The sequence below is a fragment of the Triticum dicoccoides genome, chromosome 2B, assembly GCF_002162155.2.
Source record: "Triticum dicoccoides isolate Atlit2015 ecotype Zavitan chromosome 2B, WEW_v2.0, whole genome shotgun sequence".
Taxonomy (NCBI): domain Eukaryota; kingdom Viridiplantae; phylum Streptophyta; class Magnoliopsida; order Poales; family Poaceae; genus Triticum; species Triticum dicoccoides.
In genome coordinates, this window is record NC_041383.1 from 73,071,186 (window position 1) to 73,090,993 (window position 19,808).

The following is a 19,808-nucleotide window of genomic DNA, read 5'->3' on the forward strand; positions in this document are numbered from 1 at the left end:
GGTATGTTGCATTTACTGTAGTTTTTAGAGTAATTTGATGATATGTTTTATTGGTATACTTAGTGTAGAGTCCGATGATATATATGCTTAGTGAATCTTATATGCTTTATTATTATACTTAGTGTAGAGTCCGATGATATATATGCTTAGTGAATCTTATATGCTTAGTGAATCTTATATGCTTAGTGAATCTTATATGCTTTATTGTTATACTTAGTGTAGAGTCCGATTATATATATGCTTAGTGAACCTTATATGCTTAGTGAATCTTACATGCTTAGTGAATCTTATATTCTTAGTGAATCTTATATGCTTAGTGAATCTTATATGCTTAATGAATCTTATATGCTTTATTGTTATACTTAGTGTAGAGTCCGATGATATATATACTTAGGGTAGAGTACGATGATATATATGCTTCATATAGAATGTGTGAGGCTACTTATTAATTGATATGTTTTTCTTATTCCGAAATTGCCAAAGAGCCTATCTAAGAGTTGTGGTATCAAGCCTGATGAAGAAGGCTCTGCTGGAATACGCCTTACCGCAAGGGGCTCTGTCACCACTTGTGCGTACGGCGTGGACACGAACGGTCGCACACACTTCACCTCGGTTGGGTGGAAGAGCTTCCTCATCGGTAAGAATCTTCATGTTGGACAGGCAATCCTAATTACTATCAGGAACACCCACTGCCCAGGCTTGAGGATGATGGTCGTCATCGACGTCATCTAGAACTACATATGCATGCGTGTGGCTGTTGAACCATATATTTGCTAGTATGACTACCTAGTAGACTTATCAACTATGATCTATCCATGCATTGTTGACTACTATATGAGTTTGTGAGATTGTGTGGTTATATTAAATGTGGTACTGTCGTTAATGTTTGTGAGATGGTTCTATGAACTTAGTTTATTTGCACTGGACTTGTCTTGATATCCATGAATATTGCACCTGACTGCTTTTTTTTATTTTTATTTCTATTTGCCTAGTTGTAGCGTGGGGAGAAAATAGGGCGCTACTACTACATGATGATAGTAGTAGAGTTGGTGGAGAAAGCAGCGCTACTAATAAGTATTTTAGCTGCAGCGCTTGTTTAGAAACGCGCTACTGTTAAATAATAGCTGTAGCGCCCTAGCAGTAGCACGGGTGCCCGCGCTACTGGTATGTAAAAAACCAGCGCCACTATTAAGCTTTTCTCTAGTAGTGATGGTACTTGTCAAGCGGGTCACGAATGGAAACCCGACAAAGTCAACACGTGGTGGCATTATGTCCCATAGGTTGCACACCTCCTCCTCGCTCAGCCTCATTCTTTGAGATACGATGGCTTCATGAAGTGGGTCCTCATCATCTTCATCGAGTGGGTCCTCATTATCTTCATCATCTTCGTCATCTTCATCATCTTCCACCAGGTTGATATAAATGACAGCCAGCTTGGGTCTTTGTGCTCTGAAGGAGAAGCTGATCAACTCACCACCAGTAAGACACATGTGGGCGAGGAAACAAGCCCATCCATCTCCTCCCATTTGCGCAATATTGCGTCCTTTCTCGACCTCCATAGTGTACGGCCCCCGGGAGCCTCAAATGTCACAAGTCTCTTGTCAGCTTGTTGAATTTCAACCTCACATTGCATGGGACGATCCATGTAAAAAAGCAAAATGACACAATGCAGTAATGCCAACACTAAAAATAAAATAGTTGTTACATTTCATATAATTTCTTACCGCCGCACGACGAAAACTCGGCTGGAAGTAGATGCCGAACAGCTTGCCAGTTGCAAGGCTGCTGGCGCACCTTGACATGCACAATGGACATGGTGGTGGTGGTGGTGGCGCCATTTTCCTAAAGCAATATGAGCAAAGGATTAACGATCCACTTCACAGGAAAGAAAAACAATAGCATGTGATTTTTTTTGGTTCTTCTTTACTTATATTTTCATAGCTAGGTGGTGCCAAATCTTCAGAGCTATCAACTAGCATACTAAATCAACAAAATCAAAATGTTCTATAAATCAACTAGCCTATTAAATCAACTTGCCTACTAAGTCAAATAAATCAACATGTTCTATAAATCAACTAAATCAACTAGCCTACTAGATCAACTTGCCTACTAAATCAACAAAATCAAAATGTTCAAAATCAACTAGCCTACTAAATCAACTAAATCAAAATGTTGCATATGACCTAGCCTACTAAATCAAAATGTCGTAGGGAGGAGGGGTTGTGGATGGAGGACGGAGGAGGGAGAAGGAGGGGCAACTGGAGGAGGGAGGAGAGAGTAGGACGAAGGAGGAAGGGCGGAGCGAGGAGGGGTCGGCCGGCGACGAGTCCAGGTAGGACGGAGGAGGAGGGCCGTACCGAGTCCAGTGAGGAGGAGGAGGTGAAGGCGGCTCAAAGGGAGGATGGGTAGGCGACGGCGGCCGACGGGGGAGGATTGGCGTGGGGGGTTGAGGGGGAGATCGAGTGAGTGGGATCGGATAGAGAGGAGATTGGGTGGTGAGATAGCTAGTTTTAGCAGTAGCGTGGTGTACCTAAAGGCGCTACTGCTAAACTACCTAGCAGTAGCGCCCTTCTATTTAACGTGTTGCTGCTATAACTAGCTCCGTGGTGGGGTCGTGGGAATTATAGCAGTAGCGTGTCTTAGAGGTGGCGCGCTACTGCTACTTTTCTTTCAGCAGCGAGTTCTGGTGGAGCGCAATACTGATAAATTGCAGCAGCGCCTTATTTTAAAACTCGCTGCTGGTAAGATCCTGTGTATAGGCTTTTCCCTAGTAGTGCATGAACTTAATACTCTAGATGCAGGCAGGAGTCGGTCGATGTGTGGAGTAATAGTAGTAGATGCAGGCAGGAGTCGGTCTACTTGTTGCGGACATGATGCCTATATACGTGATCATGCCTAGGTATTCTCATAACTATGCACGTTTCTATCAATTGCTCGACAGTAATTTGTTTACCCATCGTAATATTTATGCTATCTTGAGAGAAGCCACTAGTGAAATCTATGGCCCCCGGGTCTACTCTTTATCATATAAGTTTACAATCTACTTTATTTTGCAATCTTTACTTTTCAATCTATATAATAAAAATACCAAAAATATTTATCTTATCTTATTATCTCTATCAGATCTCACTTTCGCAAGTGGCCGTGAAGGGATTGACAACCCCTTTATCGTGTTGGTTGCGAGGTTCTTGTTTGTTTGTGTAGGCGCGTGGGATTTGGGAGGAGCCTCCTACTGGATTGATACCTTGGTTCTCAAAACTGAGGGAAATACTTACGCTAGTTTGGTGCATCACCCTTTCCTCTTCAAGGGAAAAACCAACGCATGCTCAAGAGGTAGCAGGGGCGCACTGTGCAAATGCGTTGGCCTCGACGCCGTTTATTGGCCTACTTCCGAGTGGCTGACGCGTGGGCCCAAGCGATTCTGTCAAATCCCGCAACAGTCGCGCACCGGATACTTGGCGAAAAAGGCGGCACGGGAATCGAGGCGTGCCTGTCTATACGTCCCATCTACTATGGCGTGCTCCGCTTCGTGCGCTTCCCCAAATTTTTGAATCCCATGAGATCCGGGAACTGCAGTAACCAATCGCACCGAAGATGTCGCACCATATCAACACTCGAAGATTGCTAGTATAAGTTCACTCGATGACCTCTGAATCGATCAAGGCGACTGAAATGAAGTCGAAGTTTCAGCATGGACCTCAAGCTCAGTAAGAATGCTTATGAAGCACCAGAGTCAAGGCAGGGTCAACTTCAACTCTCTTTTCACTCGGACCTCAATCCATTCTGGGGCTAATAACGATGCCATGGACCTAGGGTAGGGTCATAGGCCTCACCTATATGCCCTACCCAAGGTCACTACCCTAGAATCAAGGGCACTCAAAGTATAGCAAGAAATACAGACTGAAGTAGCCATGGAGTGCAGTCCACTCGACCAGTCACCTCACTCGGATACCCCCAATTTCACTCGACCAAGATGAAGTCATTCAACCCTACAGTAAACCACTCAGAGTATAGAAGACCTAGAGTCGCTCAGGATGGCAACGGTCAGGCGTTCACTCTATAGTCTTAAAGTTCATTAATAGCACTTTATAGATGGCATTACTAGTTACGCGTTGTCTTAATGTACATTGCACCCTGTAATGGAGGATGGGTGGGGTCATGGCGCACTCTATATAAGCTAGCCCCCTCCTCTAGGACAAGGGTTCGCACCCCTTATAATACACACACCCATATTCCGGTCGACCGCCTCAGGGAACCAAGACGTAGGGGTTTTACCTCCTCCGAGAGGGGCCGGAACTCGTAAACTCGTGTGTACAACCTCATCATAGCTAGGGCCTTGCCTCCTCATACATACCCCTACTGTTACTATCAGACTTAGTACCATGACATTGATTTTAATATATTTTAAATATGATGATTTTTTAGTGGTAAACCAAAATTTTATTGCGAAGTAGCAGTTGAGTTTATAGGAATAACAAACTGTTCATGGGGTAAACCCAGCCAAAAATGAAAATATTTTGCGCAGGGGTGAGGCTGGCCTGGGACCGTGCACCCGAATTAGGCCCAAGCCAGTGTCGTGCCGGGCACATCCGAGGGGTGCTAGAAGTTTAGTCCCACCTCGCCAAGCGAGAGGAGCTCGCACCGGTTTATATACCGGGCTGAGCTTCCCCTCTAAAGTTCCTCTCTAAAGCAGGCAGCACATTGCCTAACCCTAACGGGCCCTGCCCTATGGTGCCTACTACAAGTCTATATTTACAATCCGTTGGGCCTACATCCTGGCCCAATAAATGATTAGCTTACTAGCCGTATGCAGGTTGTTGAATTGTGAAATATGCATCTAGTAGGCGGGATTTTTTCGTATTTCATTTTTTGCATTTGTCACATGTCAATTATTTGTTGTTCTTCAAATCACCTCAGAAATTTGTATACATGCTCACTTACATGTATACAAATTCCAAGAAGCCAATCTAAAATATAAAGAATTCTAAAGAATATAACACAACATGTTTTCGCACATTTCTGACTTTTATAACTGTCAAAACAAATAAAAGAGAAAAAATATATATGATTTAAAATTATATAAAACATAAAACTAAAAAGAAATATTATAATTAACAAGTGAAATGAAAGAAATATTATCTTGCATATTTTGAATTTTAAAACTATGGGAGTAAATGATAGAGGAAAATAGATTTGATTTTAAAATATTTCAAATATAAAAAAGAAAAGAAATACCTAAACATCATGGAAATACACACGTGGTCAGGGAAGCAACAAAGAAAAAGAAACATGACAAAGAGGAATTGTAGATATCTCCTAAGCAAATCCTATCTGCAGTACAATAACATCTGCATTTTTTGATAAAAGAAGAGCATCACCCTTCCGATTTTCATTACTGAAAACCTCAAGCATCTAAAGCATCCACCATAGAACAAACTACTAGAACGATAATCCAACAACAACAAAATAAAAAACAAGTCTGCATCCTGCACCCACAAACACCAGGGAATTACATAGTTGAAACGATCATCAAAAGTTCAAAAACTACTAAAGCAGAGCAGCAACACTCAGGAACAACAGCTTCAGCAGGTAACAGGGTCTTTTCCTCCTTCTAGTTTTGCTACATTTGTCCTCCACCCCTGCGACGATGTGTTTACTTCACTTGCTGCTCGCTCTAGCAGTCTTGCTCCCAGCTCCAGCACCTTTTTTTGTGGCTCCTTTGTCTCCAAAATATACCAATCAACAATCCAATGGCTCATTAATTTGATTATAGAGAAAGTAGAAATGGGATTATTTTGAAAATAAAAGGATAACATATGCATTACATTAACAAGAGTAGTACATAACTTAACAAGTTGAACACGTCACATTTGCAGTACATAAACTTCATCAGTTCATAACTTAACAGCAAATTAATACTGACCGCAGTTCTTTGTGTTTGATAGCATAGTACTATATAAACCAAAGTATTAAAAAGTACAGTAAATTTGCCTATACGTATGAGATACCATGGTTTTACTAAAACAGAGTATTTTGGAGTATTGATAATACATACAACAGTTTGGATGTTGCCGCACAATGTTGTAAATTGTGCTGCCTTGCCATTCCATTTAAGCACTGAATGACTCTGTTTTGAAAAAAGAGGCTATAGTTTTTAATGCATAGAAATAACTACAGTTTTCCCAATACTATAGTATTAAAATCACAGTTGTTACGGGCAACCACACGGCTCATTGTAAATAAAACAACGATAATCTAAAAAACTGATATATTCTCAAAGAACTTAGAAAATACTTTGCTATAAAACGTGGCCCACCTGATTCACACAGATAAACTAGCTGAAGACACTGACATGCCTTCACTTTGTCTTATTGTCCTTCAACTTCTTGATGCGCTGTGAGTGATGTATGCCCATACGGATGTAGGTCTTCGCTTCAATCGGCATGGTCCTGTCTCCAAGCCACGGGATCCCTGCCCCCACAATTTGCACGTCCGCTAGCTGCTCCTAGACAACATCTTCCTGCTCCTCCTCTCCATCACCATCGTCTAGCAGCACAACAACCTCCTCTTCCCCACTCTCATCATTGCTTTGCTCCACATCTTCCCTATCACTCTCATCCTCGCTCTGCTCCACATCTTCACTACCACTCTCATCCTCGCTCTGCTCCACATCTTCACTAACAATCTCATCCTCGCTTTGCTCCACATCACTGTCAGAGTGAACATTGGACTGATCAAGCAGAGCTGGCACCGCGAGCACCACTATGACAAGATCTAACAGTAGATCAGGAGGGGGACGCTGGCGGGAGCGGTACATGTACCACCTCGCACGCTGACGCAGATCCGGGGAGTTCTCCACTTTGTTCATATCCCAGAGGAATACCTGGACTGGAACAACTCCTCGACCAACACCAAACAAGGACTTCTTCTCATTGCCTGTAAGCACTTTGATGAGACCCCTACCATGGTCGATGAAGATCTGCAAGCTGGGAAATTAGATGCAAATCTCTTGCACATTCGCCATCTTCTCCACATCGCCCTGACAGAACTTCCCAACTACCTCTTCCCACTTTTCTTCAGCGCGACGACACTCACTTGCCGACCGCGACCTCCTTCCGTTCTTGGACCCCATCAACAGCATCGCCAGATGTGAGATGTGAGCGCAGGGAGTGAACGGGGAATGGCAGCAAGACCTAGGGTTCATCTCCGCGAGATGAAATGGGGAATTTTTCATCTCTCCAGCTTATAACCATGTGTGAAGTCGGCCTGGTACGACCCACCTGAATTATACCCAAACCAAAGCCGCGCCGGGCACAGCCTCGGGGTGGTGGAAGTTTAGTCCCACCTCAGCAACCGAGAGGAGCTCGCATCAGTTTATAAACACGGCTGACTTATCCATCTCAAGTTCCTCTCTGAAGAAGGCAGCTCATTGCCTAACTAGTCCCTCTCTGCCATGTGGGGCCTACCCGGAACTTAAATACATTCCTCGTGGGCCTGCATCCTAGCCCAATGGGTTACTAGTCGTATGCAAGCCGTGTGGTTTGAAATATGTTGTTGGTAGGCGGGCATTTTTTAAATTTTTTTTTAATTTTTTGCATATGTCACATGTCAAATTTTGCACACAAGTTTGAATCATTCAAATTTTCTATTTTAACTTAAATAGAAATTTGAAAAATGTTTGGACCAAACATTCCCACCATTTGAGGATGCCCAAAGTCATTTTTTTAATTTTTATTTAATTTTTTTCATAGTTCACATGTCAAATTTCGCACAAAAGTTTGAATCATTCAATTTTTCTATTTTAAATTAAATATAAATTTGACAAAATATGAAAAATGTTTGGACCAGACATTGCCACCATGTGAGGATGCCCAAATTCATTTTTTAACCTCCTCAAAATCACCTCAAAATGTGCACACATGATCTCCTACTCAAACATAGAAACGTTTCCAATTTTTCACAATTTTTTGAATTTTTTTTGAATTTTTTATGCCCTAGCTAATGCCAGTTCGAAACACGCAGTGATTTCTTCGACCACCTCTAAATCACATAAATTTATGCACACATGATCTCTTGCACAAATGGTCCCTCCGTAACGAGGTCATTTTTCGACCACCTCTAAATCACCTCAAAATTTGCACACATGATCTCCTGCTTAAACACAACTAGGTTCCCAAGGTTTTATATTTTTTTTGAATTGTTTTGAGTTTATACTTCCCTCTAGACTGACTGATCAAAACATCCGTCTATACCTCAAGGGGGCATTGTAAAATAATTTGTTTTCAAATTTTCTTTGATAGGCATGTTTTGCATATGTACGTCACCGTGTAAAAGAAAAATGGGGTCATTTGGAGGTTGTGGAAAAAATCACCTTTGTTCAAAAACTGGCTTAAGTTAGACCGAATGGTCCCTCCATAATGAGGTCATTTTTTCTTCCACCTCTAAATCACCTCAAAATTTGCACACATGATCTCCTACTCAAACACAACTAGGTTTCCAAGATTTATATTATTTTTTTGAATTTATACTGCCCTCTAGACTGATTTATCAAAACATCGGTCTATACCTCAAGGAGGCATTGTAAAATAATTTGTTTTCAAATTTTCTTTGATAGCCATGTTTTGCATATGTAGGCCACCATGTAAAACAAAAATGGGGTCATTTGTAGGTTGTGCGAAAAATCACATCAAATGGTCCCTCCGTAACGAGGTCATTTTTTCGACCACCTCTAAATCACCTCAAAATTTGCACAGATGATCTCCTACTCAAACACAGCTAGGCTTCCAAGGTTTTATAATTTTTTGAATTTTTTTGACTTCATACTGCCCACTTGACTGACTGATCAAAATATCGGTCTATACCTCAAGGGAGCATTGTAAAATAATTTTTGTTTTCAAATTTTCTTTGATAGCCATGTTTTGCACATGTAGTTCACCATGTAAAAGAAAAATGGGGTCATTTGGAGGTTGTGGGAAAAATCACATTTGTTTAAAAACTGGCTTAAGTTAGACAAAGTGGTCCCTCCGTAAGAAGGTGATTTTTTAGACCACCTCGAAATCACACACAAACACAGGTAGGTTTCCAAGGTTTTGTAATTTGTTTTTGAATTTATACTGCCCTCTAGACTGACTCATCAAAACATCGGTCTATACCTCAATGGGGCATTGTAAAATAAAGTTTTTTCAAACTTTCTATGATAGCCATGTTTGGCACATGTAGGTCACCATGTAAAAGAAAAATGGGGTCATTTGGAGGTTGTGGTAAAAATCACATTTGTTCAAAAACTGGCTTAAGTTACCAAATGGTCCCTCCATAACGAGGTCATTTTTTCGACCACCTCTAAATTACCTCAAAATTTGCACACATGATCTCTTGCACAAACACAGATAGGTTTCCAAGGTTTTATAATTTTTTGAATTTTTTTGAGTTTATACTGCCCTCTAGACTGACTGATCAAAACATCTGTCTATACCTCAAGGGGGCATTGTAAAATATATATTTTCCAAATTTTCTTTGATACACATGTTTGGCACATGTAGATCTCCATGGTAAATAAAAATGGGGTCATTTGGAGGTTGTGGGAAAAATCACATTTGTTCAAAAACTGGCTTAAGTTACCAAATGGTCCCTCCGTAATGAGGTCATTTTTTTGACCTCCTCTATATCACCTCAAAATTTGCACACATGATCTCCTATTCAAACATAGATAGGTTTCCAAGGTTTCACATTTTTTGGATTTTTTTTCAATTTTTTATGCCCTGCCCTTATGCCAGTTTGAAACAAGCGGCTTCACGGAGCCACTATAAACTCTACAAAATTATAAAAAAGGAAATCTTTCATATTCTTTATATTTATATCAACAAGATCATTCCTACAAAAATTGAGGTCATTTGGAGGTTGTGGGAGAAATGACCTTGCTACAAGAACTGATTAGGTGAGACCAAACGATCCGTCCAAAATGAGGTCATTTTTTGACCTCCTCTAAATCACCTCAAAATTTGCAGACATGATCTCCTACTCAAACATAGATAGGTTTCCAAGATTTCACAAATTTCTGATTTTTTTTTTGAATTTTTTATGCCCTGCCGAATGTCGGTACGAAACACGCGGCTTCACGGAGCCACTATAAGTTGTATAAAAGGAAATCTATCATATTACAAAAAATCACCTTGCATTTCATGAATAAACATGACACAACTAACTAGGATGATACTCCATATTACAAAATCATTACATCTTAATTCAAATGTCATTTTTTGCACACACACACACACCATCTTTAACTACTTTTTTGTTATTATTTGATGAAATGATGGAATATGTGCTCTGTTATTGGAATATTTGATAATATGGTGGAGTATTTTCTATTTTTGCAAACTCAAATGATGGAAAGATGTCATATGTGTGGATGAACAATTTTCCACTTACTTCACTAAACACCATTAATTAACTTAACCCAAAGTTGTACATTTGGTAGCATTTGCTTATGGGCACAACATGTTGCACATAGCCACAACATGGGAATTAATTGCACCATTGCCATAGCATGTTGCACATGGCCACAACATGGGAAGTGTTTGCAGCATGTCTGATCAGTGAAGCAACACCGAAGCAGCATGTCTAATTATTGCAGCAGGTAGATTCAGAAAATGCACACTCAAACAAATCATAAGTTCACAACATCTAAATCTAAGGAACCACGATGGAAAATTTAAGAGATACAAATATAGATAGCAATATATATTACTACCGTAGATAGAATCATCCACATAGCACACTTGCTGATGCAGACACCTCCAAGTTCACACCACCACCTAGTTCAGATCAAACTACTACACTTAGATTAAGTTCATACTACATTACCACATAAAGCTTCCACCATCAGACTACTACATTTAGTTCAACAAAAGCACTGAGGCTTCCTCCTTCTCATGACAACCAAGATGTGGGGCAACTACAATGTTAGGGCTTCTCAGGACCTTCAGGATGAAGCATGCTACCCCCTGATCTTGTAGTCATCCTTGTTGATCACTGTAGCCCGACAATGTTCCATAAGATGCTCCATTAACCCAGACCTAGGCCTGGGCCTGCTGCAGTATGGGGCAGCGGAACTTCTCGGTCTTCAAGTTGTGGTAACTACCAGATCCCTGGGCCTTGATCTTCACCACCAGCTTCTCTTCAAACGACTTGACGTTCCCCTCGAGCACATCATCTCCCGCGTTGACTCATGGACCCCCCTGACTTGTTCTCGACGCCAAAAATTCCTATAAATATAGAAACCCCAGAAATAAACTCAGATCGAGAGTTCCGCCATCGAAAGCCTCTGTAGCCACCAAAAACCAATTGGGACCCTGTTCCGGCACCCTGTCGGAGGGGGAAATCATCACCATTGTCCATCTTAAGCATCCTAGCGGTCTCCATGACGAGGAGTGAGTAGTTCACCCGCGGGGTTGATGGTATGTACTAGGAGTTATGTGTTTGATCTTTCTCTCTTGTGTTCTTGATTTGGCATGATCTTGATGTACTGCGAGCTTTGCTATTATAGTTGGATCTTATGATGTTTCTCCCCCTCTACCTTCTTGTAATGGATTGAGTTTTCCCTTTGAAGTTATCTTATCGGATTGAGTCTTTAAGGATTTGAGAACACTTGATGTATGTCTTGCATGTGCTTATCTGTGGTGACAATGGGATATTCACATGATCTACTTGATGTATGTTTTGGTGATCAAATTGTGCGTTCTGTGTACTTGTGGTGACATTGGATTATCTAGGTGACATGAGGGTTTTGGTTGATGTGTGTCTTAATGTACATTGCACCCTGTAATGGAGGACGGGTGGGGTCATGGCGCACTCTATATAAGCTAGCCCCCTCCTCTAGGACAAGGGTTCGCACCCCTTATAACACACACACACCCATATTCCGGTCGACCGCCTCAGGGAACCGAGACGTAGGGGTTTTACCTCCTCCGAGAGGGGCCTAAACTCGTAAACTCGTGTGTACAACCTCATCGTAGCTAGGGCCTTGCCTCCTCATACGTACCCCTACTGTTACTATCAGACTTAGTACCATGACATTGATTTTAATATATTTTAAATATGATGATTTTTTTAGTGGTAAACCAAAACTTTATTGCGAAGTAGCAGCTGAGTTTACAGGAATAACAAACTGTTCATGGGGTAAACCCAGCCAAAAATGAAAATATTTTGCGCACGGGTGAGGCTGGCGTGGGACCGAGCACCCAAATTAGGCCCAAGCCAGTGTCGCGTCGGGCACATCCGAGGGGTGCTGGAAGTTTAGTCCCACCTCGCCAAGTGAGAGGAGCTCGCACCGGTTTATATACCGGGCTGAGCTTCCCCTCTTAAGTTCCACTCTAAAGCAGGAAGCACATTGCCTAACCCTAACGGGCGCTACCCTATGATGCCTACTAGAAGTCTATATTTACAATCCGTCGGGCCTGCATCCTGGCCCAATAAATGATTGGCTTACTAGCCGTATGCAGGTCATTGAATTGTGAAATATGCATCTAGTAGGCGGGATATTTTCGTATTTCATTTTTTGCATTTGTCACATGTCAATTATTTGTTGTTCTTCAAATCACCTCAGAAATTTGTATACATGCTCACTTACATGTATACAAATTTCAAGAAGCCAATCTAAAATATAAAGAATTCTAAAGAATATAACACAACATGTTTTCGCACATTTCTGACTTTATAATTGTCAAAACAAATAAAAGAGAAAAACTATATATGATTTAGAATTATATAAAACATAAAACTAAAAAGAAATATTATAATTAACAAGTGAAATGAAAGAGAACATATTATCTTGCATATTTTGCATTTTAAAACTATGGGAGTAAATGATAGAGGAAAATAGATTTGATTTTAAAATATTTCAAATATAAAAAAGAAAAGAAATACCTAAACATTATGGCAATACACACGTGGTCAGGGAAGCAACAAAGAAAAAGAAACATGACATAGAGGAATTGTAGATATCTCCTAAGCAAATCCTATCTGCAGTACAATAACATCTGCATTTTTTGATAAAAGAAGAGCATCACCCTTCCGATTTTCATTACCGAAAACCTCAAGCATCTAAAGCATCTACCATAGAACAAACTACTAGAACGATAATCCAGCAACAACAAAATAAAAAACAAGTCTGCAGCCTGCACCCACAAACACCAGGGAATTACATAGTTGAAACGATCATCAAAAGTTCAAAAACTACTAAAGCAGAGCAGCAACACTCAGGAACAACACCTTCAGCAGGTAACATGGTCTTTTCCTCCTTCTAGTTTTGCTACATTTGTCCTCCACCCCTGCGACGATGCGTTTACTTCACTTGCTGCTCGCTCTAGCAGTCTTGCTCCCAGCTCCAGCACCTTTTTTTGTGGCTCCTTTGTCTCCAAAATATACCAATCAACAATCCAATGGCTCATTAATTTGATTATAGAGAAAGTAGAAATGGGATTATTTGGAAAATAAAAGGATAACATATGCATTACATTAACAAGAGTAGTACATAACTTAACAAGTTGAACACGTCACATTTGCAGTACATAAACTTCATCAGTACATAACTTAACAGCAAATTAATACTGACTGCAGTTCTTTGTGTTTGATAGCATAGTACTATATAAACCAAAGTATTAAAAAGTACAGTAAATTTGCCTATACGTATGAGATACCATGGTTTTACTAAAACACAGTATTTTGGAGTATTGATAATACATACAACAGTTTGGATGTTGCCGCAGAATGTTGTAAATTGTGCTTCGTAGCCATTCCATTTAAGCACTGAATGACTCTGTTTTGAAAAAAGAGGCTATAGTTTTTAATGCATAGAAATAACTACAGTTTTCCCAATACTATAGTATTAAAATCACAGTTGTTAGGGGAAACCACACAGCTCACTGTAAATAAAACAACGATAATCTAAAAAACTGATATATTCTCGAAGAACTTAGAAAATACTTCGCTATCCAACGTGGCCCACCTGATTCACACAGATAGACTAGCTGAAGACACTGACATGCCTTCACTCTGTCTTATTGTCCTTCAACTTCTTGATGCACTGTGAGTGATGAATGCCCATACGGATGTAGGTCTTCGCTTCAATCGGCATGGTCCTGTCTCCAAGCCGCAGGATCCCTGCCCCCACAATTTGCACGTCCGCTAGCTGCTCCTAGACAACATCTTCCTGCTCCTCCACTCCATCACCATCGTCTAGGAGCACAACAACCTCCTCTTCCCCACTCTCATCATTGCTTTGCTCCACATCTTCCCTATCACTCTCATCCTCGCTCTGCTCCACATCTTCACTATCACTCTCATCCTCGCTCTGCTCCACATCTTCACTAACAATCTCATCCTCGCTCTGCTCCACATCACTGTCAGAGTGAACATTGGACTGATCGACCAGAGCTAGCACCGTGAGCACCACTATGACAAGATCTAGCACTAGATAAGGAGGGGGACGCTAGCGGGAGCGGTACATGTACCACCTCGCACGCTGACGCAGATCCAGGAAGTTCTCCACTTTGTTCATATCCCAGAGTAATACCTGGACTGGAAAAACTCCTCGACCAGCACCAAAAAAGGACTTCTTCTCATTGCCCGTAAGCACTTTGATGAGACCCCTACCCTGGTCGATGAAGATCTGCAAGCTGGGAAATTAGCTGCAAATCTCTTGCACATTCGCCATCTTCTCCACATTGCCCTGACAGAACTTCCCAACTACCTCTTCCCACTTTTCTTCAGCGCAACGACACTCACTTGCCGACCGCGACCTCCTTCCGTTCTTGGACCCCATCAACAGCATCGCCAGATGTGAGATGTGAGCGCAGGGAGTGAATGGGGAATGGCAGCAAGACCTAGGGTTCGTCTTTGCGAGATGAAATGGGGAATTTTTCGTCTCTCCAGCTGATAACCATGTGTGAAGTCGGCCTGGTACGGCCCACCTGAATTACACCCAAACCAAAGTCGCGCCGGGCACAGCCTCGGGGTGGTGGAAGTTTAGTCCCACCTCACCAACCGAGAGGAGCTCGCATCAGTTTATAAACACGGCTGACTTATCCATCTCAAGCTCCTCTCTGAAGAAGGCAACTCATTGCCTAACTAGTCCCTCTCTGCCATGTGGGGCCTACCCGGAACTTAAATACATTCCCCGTGGGCCTGCATCCTAGCACAATGGGTTACTAGTCGTATGCAAGCCATGTGGTTTGAAATATGTTGTTGGTAGGCGGGCATTTTTTAAATTTTTATTTAATTTTTTGCATATGTCACATGTCAAATTTTGCACACAAGTTTGAATAATTCAAATTTTCTATTTTAACTTAAATAGAAATTTGAAAAATGTTTGGACCAAACATTGCCACCATTTGAGGATTCCCAAAGTCATTTTTTAATTTCTTTTTAATTTTTTTCATAGTTCACATGTCAAATTTCGCACAAAAGTTTGAATCATTCAATTTTTCTATTTTAAAATAAATATAAATTTGATAAAATATGAAAAATGTTTGGACCAGACATTGCCAACATGTGAGGATGCCCAAATTCATTTTTTAACCTCCTCAAAATCACCTCAAAATGTGCACACATGATCTCCTACTCAAACATAGAAAGGTTTCCAATTTTTTCACAATTTTCTGAATTTTTTTTGATTTTTTATGCCCTGGCCAATGCCAGTTCGAAACACGCAGTGATTTCTTCGACCACCTCTAAATCACATAAATTTATGCACACATGATCTCTTGCACAAATGGTCCCTCCGTAACGAGGTCATTTTTTGACCACCTCTAAATCACCTCAAAATTTGCACACATGATCTCCTGCTTAAACACAACTGGGTTTCCAAGGTTTTATATTTTTTTGAATTGTTTTGAGTTTATACTTCCCTCTAGACTGACTGGTCAAAACATCGGTCTATACCTCAAGGGGGCATTGTAAAATAATTTGTTTTCAAATTTTCTTTGATAGGCATGTTTTGCATATGTACGTCACCGTGTAAAAGAAAAATGGGGTCATTTGGAGGTTGTGGAAAAAATCACCTTTGTTCAAAAACTGGCTTAAGTTAGACCAAATGGTCCCTCCATAATGAGGTAATTTTTTCGACCACCTCTAAATCACCTCAAAATTTGCACACATGATCTCCTACTCAAACACAACTAGGTTTCCAAGATTTATATTATTTTTTTGAATTTATACTGCCTCTAGACTGATTGATCAAAACATCGGTCTATACCTCAAGGGGGCATTGTAAAAAAATTTGTTTTCAAATTTTCTTTTATAGCCATGTTTTGCATATGTAGGCCACCATGTAAAACAAAAATGGGGTCATTTGTAGGTTGTGCGAAAAATCACATCAAATGGTCCCTCCGTAACGAGGTCATTTTTTCGACCACCTCTAAATCATCTCAAAATTTGCACACATGATCTCCTACTCAAACACAACTAGGCTTCCAAGGTTTTATAATTTTTTGAATTTTTTTGACTTCATACTGCCCACTTGACTGACTGATCAAAATATCGGTCTATACCTCAAGGGAGCATTGTAAAATAATTTTTGTTTTCAAATTTTCTTTGATAGCCATGTTTTGCACATGTAGTTCACCATGTAAAAGAAAAATGGGGTCATTTGGAGGTTGTGGGAAAAATTACATTTGTTTAAAAACTGGCTTAAGTTAGACAAAGTGGTCCCTCCGTAACGAGGTGATTTTTTAGACCACCTTGAAATCACACACAAACACGGGTAGGTTTCCAAGGTTTTGTAATTTGTTTTTGAATTTATACTGCCCTCTAGACTAACTAATCAAAACATCAGTCTATACCTCAAGGGGGCATTGTAAAATAAAGTTTTTTCAAACTTTCTATGATAGCCAAGTTTGGCACATTTAGTCACCATGTAAAAGAAAAATGGGGTCATTTGGAGGTTGTGGTAAAAATCACATTTGTTCAAAAACTGGCTCCATAACGAGGTCATTTTTTCGACCACCTCTAAATCACCTCAAAATTTGCACACATGATCTCTTGCACAAACACAGATGGGTTTCCAAGGTTTTATAATTTTTTGAATTTTTTTGAGTTTATACTGCCCTCTAGACTGACTGATCAAAACATCAGTCTATACCTCAAGGGGGCATTGTAAAATATATATTTTCCAAATTTTCTTTGATACACATGTTTGGCACATGTAGATCTCCATGGTAAATAAAAATGGGGTCATTTGGAGGTTGTGGGAAAAATCACATTTGTTCAAAAACTGGCTTAAGTTACCAAATGGTCCCTCCGTAATGAGGTCATTTTTTTGACCTCCTCTATATCACCTCAAAATTTGCACACATGATCTCCTATTCAAACATAGATAGGTTTCCAAGGTTTCACATTTTTTGGATTTTTTTTGAATTTTTTATGCCCTGCCCTTATGCCAGTTTGAAACAAGCGGCTTCACGGAGCCACTATAAACTCTACAAAATTATAAAAAAGGAAATCTTTCATATTCTTTATATTTATATCAACGAGATCATTCCTACAAAAGTTGAGGTCATTTGGAGGTTGTGGGAGAAATGACCTTGCTACAAGAACTGATTAGGTGAGACCAAACGATCCGTCCGAAATGAGGTCATTTTTTGACATCCTCTAAATCACCTAAAAATTTGCACACATGATCTCCTACTCAAACATAGATAGGTTTCCAAGATTTCACAAATTTCTGATTTTGTTTTTGAATTTTTTATGCCCTGCCGAATGCCGGTACGAAACACGCGGCTTCACGGAGCCACTATAAGTTGTATAAAAGGAAATCTATCATATTACAAAAAATCACCTTGCATTTCATGAATAAACATGACACAACTAACTAGGATGATACTCCATATTACCAAATCATTACAACTTAATTCAAATGTCGTTTTTTGCACACACACACACACACACCATCTTTAACTACTTTTTTTGTTATTATTTGATGAAATGATGGAATATGTGCTCTGTTATTGGAATATTTGATAATATGGTGGAGTATTTTCTATTTTTGCAAACTCAAATGATGGAAAGATGTCATATGTGTGGATGAACAATTTTCCACTTACTTCACTAAACACCATTAATTAACTTAACCCAAAGTTGTACATTTGGTAGCATTTGCTTATGGGCACAGCATGTTGCACATGGCCACAACATGGGAATTAATTGCACCATTGCCATAGCATGTTGCACATGGCCACAACATGGGAAGTGTTTGCAGCATGTCTGATCAGTGAAGCAACACCAAAGCAGCATGTCTAATTATTGCAGCAGGTAGATTCAGAAAATGCACACTCAAACAAATCATAAGTTCACAACATCTAAATCTAAGGAACCACGATGGAAAATTTAAGAGACACAAATATAGATAGCAATATATATTACTACCGTAGATAGAATCATCCACATAGCACACTTGCTGATGCGGACACCTCCAAGTTCACACCACCACCTAGTTCAGATCAAATTACTACACTTAGATTAAGTTCATACTACATTACCACATAAAGCTTCCACCATCAGACTACTACATTTAGTTCAACAAAAGCACTGAGGCTTCCTCCTTCTCATGACAACCAAGATGTGTGGCAACTACAATGTTAGGGCTTCTCAGGACCTTCAGGATGAAGCATGCTGCCCCCTGATCTTGTAGTCATCCTTGTTGATCGTTGTAGCCCGACAATGTTCCATAAGATGCTCCATTAACCCAGACCTAGGCATGGGCCTGCTGCAGTATGGGGCAGCGGAACTTCTCGGTCTTCAAGTTGTGGTAACTACCAGATCCCTGGGCCTTGATCTTCACCACCAGCTTCTCTTCAAACGACTTGACGTTCCCCTCGAGCACATCATCTCCCGTGTTGACTCGTGGACCCCCCTGACTTGTTCTCGACGCCAAAAATTCCTATAAATATGGAAACCCCAGAAATAAACTCAGATCGAGAGTTCCGCCATCGAAAGCCTCTGTAGCCACCAAAAACCACTTGGGACCCTGTTCCGGCACCCTGTCGGAGGGGGAAATCATCACCATTGTCCATCTTAAGCATCCTAGCGGTCTCCATGACGCGGAGGGAGTAGTTCACCCGCGGGGTTGATGGTATGTACTAGGAGTTATGTGTTTGATCTTTCTCTCTCGTGTTCTTGATTTGGCATGATCTTGATGTACTGCGAGCTTTGCTATTATAGTTGGATCTTATGATGTTTCTCCCCCTCTACCTTCTTGTAATGGATTGAGTTTTCCCTTTGAAGTTATCTTATCGGATTGAGTCTTTAAGGATTTGAGAACACTTGATGTATGTCTTGCATGTGCTTATCTGTGGTGACAATGGGATATTCACATGATCTACTTGATGTATGTTTTGGTGATCAAATTGTGCGTTCTGTGACTTTTTGAACTTATGGATAGGGGTTGGCACACGTTTTCGTCTTAACTCTCTGGTAGAAACTTTGGGGCACTCTTTGAAGTTCTTTGTGTTGATTTGAATAGATGAATCTGAGACTGTGTGATGCATATCATACAATCAAACCTGCAGATACTTGTGGTGACATTGGATTATCTAGGTGACATGAGGGTTTTGGTTGATGTGTGTCTTAATGTACATTGCACCCTGTAATGGAGGACGGGTGGGGTCATGGCGCACTCTATATAAGCTAGCCCCCTCCTCTATGACAAGGGTTCGCACCCCTTATAACACACACACCCATATTCCGGTCGACCACCTCAGGGAACCGAGACGTAGGGGTTTTACCTCCTCCGAGAGGGGCCTGAACTCGTAAAC